The 9,219-nt window shown below is 36.5% G+C and overlaps 1 long non-coding RNA gene across 1 annotated transcript; it reads left to right on the top strand.

Annotated features, from left to right (window-relative positions):
• Positions 1–3,517: 3,517 nt before the first annotated feature.
• On the top strand, positions 3,518–8,072 carry LOC138367718 (uncharacterized). The gene is made up of 4 exons (XR_011229410.1): positions 3,518–3,624; positions 6,271–6,433; positions 7,109–7,268; positions 7,965–8,072. It is a non-coding gene; the product is annotated as an uncharacterized lncRNA (long non-coding RNA).
• The last annotated feature ends 1,147 nt before the right edge of the window (positions 8,073–9,219 follow it).

Here is a 9,219-nt window from a genome sequence, read left to right as displayed (position 1 = left end):
TTTGACATTATATTCACATAGTTCTGTTGGGAATTCTATTGCGAACGCATTGATACCAAAATGAAAGACATAGGACGAGAATTAAGGTGACAAAGTTGAAAAGAGTATACACTTTTCAGTATTTCCGCACACTACCAGGGAATGTCCAAAAAAAAAATGGAGAGAGTGGAGGGGTAACTTGCCCAAAACGCGAAATTGTTTGGGGAGATTAACTTTCGTTCAATACTATTATGCAAGAGGAGCGACACATCTATGGTTCATCCAATAAAATCAGCAGACTTCTAGATGTTACTACTGCTCGGCTTAGACTCGGTTACAAGTATTTCTGGGAATTCTCATTATCTGCCGATGTAGACCTGACCAAATGTTAACTGTCAACAAAATTATTCGCACACCCTCCGTCACTATGTGATAGTGAATTCAGAGACAATTTTATAACCAATGTACCAACGATGTGTCAATATTTCATTCAAAAGTATCTGGTACCAGAAATTTTAGCCAAATATCCCCAGTTTGCTAACTGTAAGTAGTAACAAAGTGATTGTAACCTATCCACCGCTGCCCACTGGATGAGGGGCGGTGTGCAGGACAAACATATCAATTGTGACACTAGCTCTCCACATATGTCAGTTGCTTAATTTAGAAACTGTACTTGTGATCGATCTCGAACCCATTGTTGATGTGACGACTTATACTGAATTTTGTAACTAGCTCATCAAGATTGTAACTTGCTTAGCTAAATGAATTGTGGGGTTCAGTCCCTGAGCCCATTATGTGCCTCTGCAACCCTTTCCCCTACCGCCCACAAGATGGGTATGGGGAGTATAATAAATGAACTAAACTAACTTTAAGGCATCCTGAAAGAAAGCTTGGAGGGCTTGAAAAATTGCAGAACGAAGCCGTGAGGATAATCCTTGGGTGCCCTCGTACCACAAAGATACTTATTATGAGAAAGGAACTTAATATTCCGAGCGTTGTTTATCGTGTTACTGAAAATAACTGTCAAATTGGTATAAAAATGCTTAGGCTAGCTCATCCTAACCCTTGCACAGAAGCCCTCCAGAATTTCTTTATTGAATGTTGAAAACAACCCTCAAGTTGACTATTTCCGGAGCAGCATGCACTCCTGTATGCTAATCCCCACAATCACCAAGCCCACCCGAGTCACTCAAACATCTGCCACTACCCTGGATCACCTTTGGACTAATATAACAGCTCCCCTTACATCTGGGGTAATTTATGACAGAACAACTGACCACTATCCTACTTTCCTCATAGCAAACATTGACACATCACCACCAGAAACCAAAAAACTTTCATTCAGGCTACATAGTGAATCAGCTTTAGGCAATCTCTCTAATGCACTTCACAATATTAACTGGGAATCTGAATTTAATAATTCACAGGATATAAACTCATCAACTAACCTCTTTCTCTACAAAACTCTAAGCCTCTACAACACTCACTGTCCCCTCCTTACCAAACAAGTAACTGATAAAAGAAAAAATAACCCGTGGCTCACAAGTGGCATAATTAAATCAATCAACAAAAAACATGAATACGAAAACAAATTTAGGAGTGGCCTAATTCCAATGAAAGTAGTTAAAAGGTACTCGTCAGTGCTTACCAGTATCATAAGAAAAGCAAAACTTTCATACTATGAGACTAGATTCAAAGAAGCAAAAGGCAACATGAAAAGCACATGGAATACCATCTCTAACATCCTGGGAACTAAACAACACTCCCACAACCAGATAACACTCTCTAAGGATGGCCTTACACTGTCATCTGACTTAGAAATGGCGAATGAATTTAATAGCTTCTTTTCATCGATTGGTGCTAACCTTGCAAGTAAAATCCCACAGACTCAGACACATATCAACACATATCTCTCAGGCAGCTATCCAAACTCTCTTCTCCTCTCACCAGTCAGCCCGTCAGATGTTGTGTCCATCATACATTCACTAAAAACCAAAGCTGGGAACATCAGTGAAATCCCATCCATTGTATACAAGAGCGCCTCCCATGTGCCCTTGCACCACCTATAGCTCTGCTGTTCAACAAATCCCTTGAGTGTCATACCTTCCCTGATATCCTTAAAAACGCAAGAGTAACGCCAGTTCATAAAGGAGGTAGTGGATTATGTTGCATCTCTGCTTGCCTTGATGACTGAAAGAAAGCTTAAAGGGCTTGAAAACTTGCAGAACGAAGCCTTGAAGATAATCCTTGGATGTCCCTAGTACCACAAAGATACTTAACATGAGGAAGGAACTTAATATTAACTTAATAATAGAATATGAGTGCATATTCTACTGCATTACTATTTGTAATGATCCTCATATTGTGCTTCAGTAATCCAATGTATAACCCTGAGATGTTTTCCTAATTGTACTTAGGATTCCTTGTTCATTATTGTGTATTGTTCTGATCTGCTTTTGTGTCGAAAATTCTTGCATCGTACCTGTAAACAATTTTTTGACAATTTTACTGTAATTATCCTACTTAAAATCATCTGTACTTGTAAAGTAAAGCTGTAATGTACCTGTTAAACACTTTTTATCAATTTTACATTTAATTATTTCTCTAAAACTCTGTTTAAGAATTTGCTCAAAGATTAGTTTAAGGACTTGCCCGAAACTCTATATATGCAAGCTAGTGGTTTTACAAGATTATAATTCTAACTTAAGCTCTATGTTGTCTCTTAACCCTCAATGTACGTTCTTGTATATATATAAATAAATAAAATAAATAAATAACGAGGGATCGAGGCATTAATGCGCAGTACGTGCTTCCCTCATCTGTGACGTCACAGCGCCATCTGACGACAGCATAAACACAGGCGGCCATTTTATGTTCCACCAAGATTAAAAAAAAAAAATAATTTTGCCCCGAGGGGCGAGTTTATTGGGCAGCGCCCAATGTGTTCGCAATAGAATGTTCTACAAGAACATGTATAAAATAAGTGACACAGAGATTATTGATGTGTGTATTTGTGTGGGTGATTATAAATATGCATGTGTATGTATATATGTATACGTATATATATATATATATATATATATGTACATGTATGTATGAGAGTGTGTACATGTATATATAACATTAATAATTTTGTAACTAGCGTCAAAAATTGTTATTTGCTTAGCTAAACAAACTAGAGAGTTCAGTTCCTGAACCCATTATGTGCCTCTGTAATCCTTTACACCACCGCCCACGGGATGGGTATGGGGTGCATAATAAAGAAAGAAATTGAAATAATAAGGGTATGAAATGTATCAACATAAAACATTAATGTTAATGGCCATCAGGTAAAATCAGGTTATTATTTGTAAAGAAATTAAATGAGTTAAACTAAATACGAACTTAATATGTTTTGCTAACGCAAAAATATATTCCCGAGGTATTGTAATTGCAAATAAATATTTAATACAATTATTTGTATCATTTTTTTTATTTTAGATTTCCGTATTGCTTGATAATATATAATATCGTTTAGATAATGCTAGCGCTGGACATTCTTTAGGCTCGTTGCATGTTGTGGTAGTCGCCGCCATTTTAAAACCGTGTCGAGAGGGACTGCTGCTGGCTTATCCACAAAATCCTGCTGCATCTTCAATAGTTAAGGTAACTGTTTTCTTTTATTTGCTCTTAGACATGTGTAGTATATTTATAAGCTTGTGGTGGTAGGCTGGATGGTGTGTTGATGGCCCTGGCTGGAGGTGTGTTGATGGTGGTGTTGTGTTGATGGCCCTGAAGGTGTGTTGGTGGCCCTGGCTGGAGGTGTGTTGGTGGCCCTGGCTGGAGGTGTGTTGGTGGCCCTGGCTGGAGGTGTGTTGGTGGCCCTGGCTGGAGGTGTGTTGGTGGCCCTGGCTGGAGGTGTGTTGGTGGCCCTGGCTGGAGGTGTGTTGGTGGCCCTGGCTGGAGGTGTGTTGGTGGTGGTGTTGTGTTGATGGCCCTGGAGGCGTGTTGATGGCCCTGGCTGGAGGTGTGTTGGTGGCCCTGGCTGGAGGTGTGTTGGTGGCCCTGGCTGGAGGTGTGTTGGTGGCCCTGGCTGGAGGTGTGTTGGTGGTGGTGTTGTGTTGATGGCCCTGGAGGCGTGTTGATGGCCCTGGCTGGAGGTGTGTGGTGGCCCTGGCTGGAGGTGTGTTGGTGGCCCTGGCTGGAGGTGTGTTGATGGCCCTGGCTGGAGGTGTGTTGGTGGCCCTGGCTGGAGGTGTGTTGGTGGCCCTGGCTGGAGGTGTGTTGATGGTGGTGTTGTGTTGATGGCCCTGGAGGCGTGTTGATGGCCCTGGAGGTGTGTTGGTGGCCCTAGCTGGAGGTGTGTTGATGGCCCTGGAGGTGTGTTGGTGGCCCTAGCTGGAGGTGTGTTGATGGCCCTATATATACATATATATATATATATATATATATATATATATATATATATATATATATATATATATATATATATATATATATATATATATATATTATGAATATCAGAGGTCCCAGGACAATTATTGTGCATGTGTAGTATGTATATTTATGTAGTATATTTGGCATATTTAATGGCATTTAGTTAATGCCACTTAGTGGCATGTCTCTGCACCGTTTCCAGTTTGTTGATATGCTTTCTAAGATATGGGCACCATACAACTGCTGCATACTCCAACTTTGGTGTAACAAAAATTGTGAACAATTTCAAAATTTCTGTTGAAGAAATCCTGTTTCCTAGGTCTGCATCTGTTTTGGTATAACACCTCCTTTTTTACTAGGCCTGCAATTATGAATGCCTTTATAACCAGCTAAGTTGTAGAGTTGGGTATAGTCTTTACTTAGCCAAGTTTCTGTTAAAATGAGGGTCCGTCTAATTACCACAAGCTACCACAAGCTACACAAGCTTCACAAAGCTTCCTGGCAATACGTTAGTAATGAATAAATATAATAGGTTAGGTTGACCTAACTTAACCTAACCGACGCTTGGATCGTCGACTTGATTTGGCGTCACCAGCTTTTTATTTTCGTCTAATTTCTTTATAAAAAGATCCTTTTTCAGATTAAAATTATGTTTTTTCGTGTTGTACATTCAGCACCAACATTATAATGAGTAAATATATCATATTTATTCATTACTAACGTATTGCCAGGAAGCTGAGTGGGTAGGTCTCGATAAATTTCCTGGTATAATATTATTGTTTGCTATTCTCCATCTTAGACTAGGCAAGTTGAAGTCACCTAGGAAGATAATATGAGGTATCGAGTTCTCCATTTTGTTTATCTGTTCTGTGAATTCCTCGGCCGTTGCATCTGGCGGTTTGTATATTAGAATAATCACTAAATTTATTTTCTCTATTTTTAATCCCAATACCTCTACCACCTCATTTGTAATGTTAAGGAGCTCCGAGCATACAAGGTCTTCCATAGTATACAGACCCACTCCTCCATGTGACCTAATTTTCCTATCACAGTTGTGTACTTTTCGAGACTACATTTCAAATATTCCCTAACATACATGGCTTCTCCCCCCTCTTTGTGTAAAATAGTTTAAATCCATTTATGGGACATTCAGCAAATAGTTCTCTATTTTTTACATTCATCAATGTTTCGGTACGTGCAATAGTATGTATTGTTTCATTGCAGATAACAGCATTTAAATTTTTTTTGTTTCTTAGACTTCTTAGACTGGGGGGGCCTCGTAGCCTGGTGGATAGCGCGCAGGACTCTTAATTCTGTGGCGCGGGTTCGATTCCCGCACGAGGCAGAAACAAATGGGCAAAGTTTCTTTCACCCTAAATGCCCCTGTTACCTAGCAGTAAATAGGTACCTGGGAGTTAGTCAGCTGTCACGGGCTGCTTCCTGGGGGGGGAGACCTGGTCGAGGACCGGGCCGCGGGGACACTAGAAAAAGCCCCGAAATCATCTCAAGATAACCTCAAGATAACTTAGACTCGTACTACCAAGTTGCTGTTGGCAATTGGATAATTTTTTTATGAAGTCATTTGTTATTTTTTCCCCTACTTTAGTAATTTATGCTTTTGATCTCAATTAGTTTTATATCCTAGCTTTTTAATTTTTTCCCCTTATATATTGCCATCTTATCTGTCTGCTTTACATGGCTTAAGCAGAGTCATGTCTGCTTAAGCCTTTGTTATTTTACTAATTTACCTGTTTTAATTATTATTTGTTTTCAAAGTTTAGTTTACCCCATTTTATTTGCTTTTTGCAGTACAATACTTTACTAATAATCTTGTAATAGTAATTGGTAATGTAGCACTTGGCCTTTCTCCTTCAGAATGTATGCACACATTATAGAAAGAAGAAGAGAATACCACACAAGATGGCAGCGTATGTCACGGGCCAAAAAGCGACGCCTAAAAGAACAGGTAAACCTCGAAGTCTTTCAGAGGTTGATAGATGGAAAGCGACTGAATACAGGCAACTCCTTCTCTACAACGGTAAGATTGTACTGAAGGGAATCTTACCCAAAGAATTATATGACCATTTCCTGACTCTGAGTGTAGCCATTTCTATTCTTGTATCACCTAAATTGATTCAGTTAAATTACAGCCAATATGCACATGATCTTTTGCTGTACTTTGTGTTAAAGGCTCGTGAGCTGTATGGTAAGGATTTTTTAGTGTACAGTGTACACTGCCTAACACACATATCCTCTGATGCCAAAGAGTTTGGTAGTTTGGACAGATGTTCAGCATTTCCATTTGAAAATTACCTGCAGCAGGTTAAGAATATGGTTCGATCAAGTAAAAACCCTCTTGTTCAAGGAGGATTTAAGGGATTTACTGGAGAACTTGGCAAAGGTATATTCACAATAGTCGTCTCTATTACTAATGACACTATTGCAGATGAAGGTATCTTTGTAAGATATTGCTATGCCACCTCCTTTTTTTATTAGGCCTGCAGTTGTGAATGGCTTTATTATCAGCCAAGTTGTAGCATACAACATAGCATATATATGTATATGGCATACATATATATATATATATATATATATATATATATATATATATATATATATATATATATATATATATATATATATATATATATATATATATATATATATATATTCAAAATTCGTCAGTGTACTACATTTTTGTTGTTGCTTTTAGGTGATGCTTTTAACCAGTGTACGTGGGTCTGATTGTGCAACCACGGTTCGAAGAATAATGAAGATATGAACAAACGGCCTGTGGTCACTATACAGTCTGGAAGGGCAAAAGAAGAAATTGGCATTTCTACAAAAACAAGAACTATATAATGTTATTTTAAGTAAGTAACCAAAAAATTAAATAATTTTTTTAAAGTTTAAAATTCACTTAAAAATTTAAATTTTAAATTAAAAAATTTTAACCAAAAAACTTAATATTTTTCATATTTGGAACCATTCCATAATATTTTCCCAAGCATAAATGATTATATTTCTATCACTTGCTCTTAAGATTGTTTCATTTAATAGAGGTTGGGCATAATTGTTCTCTGCTGCTAATAGAACTGACTGACTTAGCTATAGGAAAATGTAAACTTAATTGGTTTATCCATTACAGTATTTTGCAGTTTATTTCATGATCCTGTGCTTAATACTTGCATAAATAGTAGATTACAAAATGCATTTTTATATCATTAGTATTGAATAATAATAATGCAAATAATTGACTTATAAATGATGTACAATTAATTGGTAGGCGATATTATATTATTAATATTTTTTCATTCTTGCAAAGCCTTAACAAAGCCATTAACATGTTAATATAAACTTGATCACCTTCCACTTATTTTCTCATGTGCTACCTACATGTACAAAACCTTATTCCTAAATTCATATTTTGTTCTGAAGCTTGTCCTTTATATGTTGTGTATCACCATCTCTGGAGAGTTTTATCTGATTGATGTATAAATTACTTTTAGTTTTACAGAATATTATTGTTATACTGAATTTATTATTATATAAATAACTTAATTTTACAGAATCATCTATCAACGCACATCCACAAGTTGAGGAGGAGGATGTGACCTTCCAGATTTCTCAAGTACTGAAACATGCACCAAACAGGCCTGGTGGATCTAGGTACAAGGTAAAATAATTTAAATTTTTTTTTCTTTTTTCCTAATTGTCCGATATATATATATATATGTCGTACCTAGTAGCCAGAACTCACTTCTCAGCCTACTATTCAAGGCCCGATTTGCCTAATAAGCCAAGTTTTCCTGAATTAATATATTTACTATAATTTTTTTCTTATGAAATGATAAAGCAACCCTTTTCTCTATGTATGAGGTCAATTTTTTTTTATTGGAGTTAAAATTAACGTAGATATATGACCGAACCTAACCAACCCTACCTAACCTAACCTAACCTATATTTATAGGTAAGGTTAGGTTAGGTAGCCAAAAAAAGCTAGGTTAGGTTAGGTTAGGTAGGTTAGGTAGACGAAAAAACATTAATTCATGAAAACTTGGCTTATTAGGCAAATCGGGCCTTGAATAGTAGGCTGAGAAGTGCGTTCTGGCTATTAGGTACGACATATATATATATATATATATATATATATATATATATATATATATATATATATATATATATATATATATATATATATATGTCGTACCTAGTAGCCAGAACGCACTTCTCAGCCTACTATGCAAGGCCAAATTTGCCTAATAAGCCAAGTTTTCCTGAATTAATATATTTTCTATAATTTTTTTCTTATGAAATGATAAAGCTACCCATTTCATTATGTATGAGGTCAATGTTTTTTTTATTGGAGTTAAAATTAACGTAGATATATGACCGAACCTAACCAACCCTACCTAACCTAACCTAACCTATCTTTATAGGTTAGGTTAGGTTAGGTAGTAGAGAAAGTTAGGTTAGGTTAGGTAGGTTAGGTAGTCGAAAAACAATTAATTCATGAAAACTTGGCTTATTAGGCAAATCGGGCCTTGCATAGTAGGCTGAGAAGTGAGTTCTGGCTACTAGGTACGACATATATATATATATATATATATATATATATATATATATATATATATATATATATATATATATATATATATATATATATATATATATATATATATATATATATATATATATATATATATATATATATATATGTGTGTGTGTGTGTGTGTGTGTCGTACCTAGTAGCCAGAACGCACATCTCAGCCTACTATACAAGGCCCGATTTGCCTAATAAGCCAAGTTTTCATGAATTAATGT

This window comes from Procambarus clarkii, chromosome 23, assembly GCF_040958095.1.
Source record: "Procambarus clarkii isolate CNS0578487 chromosome 23, FALCON_Pclarkii_2.0, whole genome shotgun sequence".
Lineage (NCBI taxonomy): Eukaryota > Metazoa > Arthropoda > Malacostraca > Decapoda > Cambaridae > Procambarus > Procambarus clarkii.
This window is presented reverse-complemented; position numbering and strand designations above follow the sequence as displayed.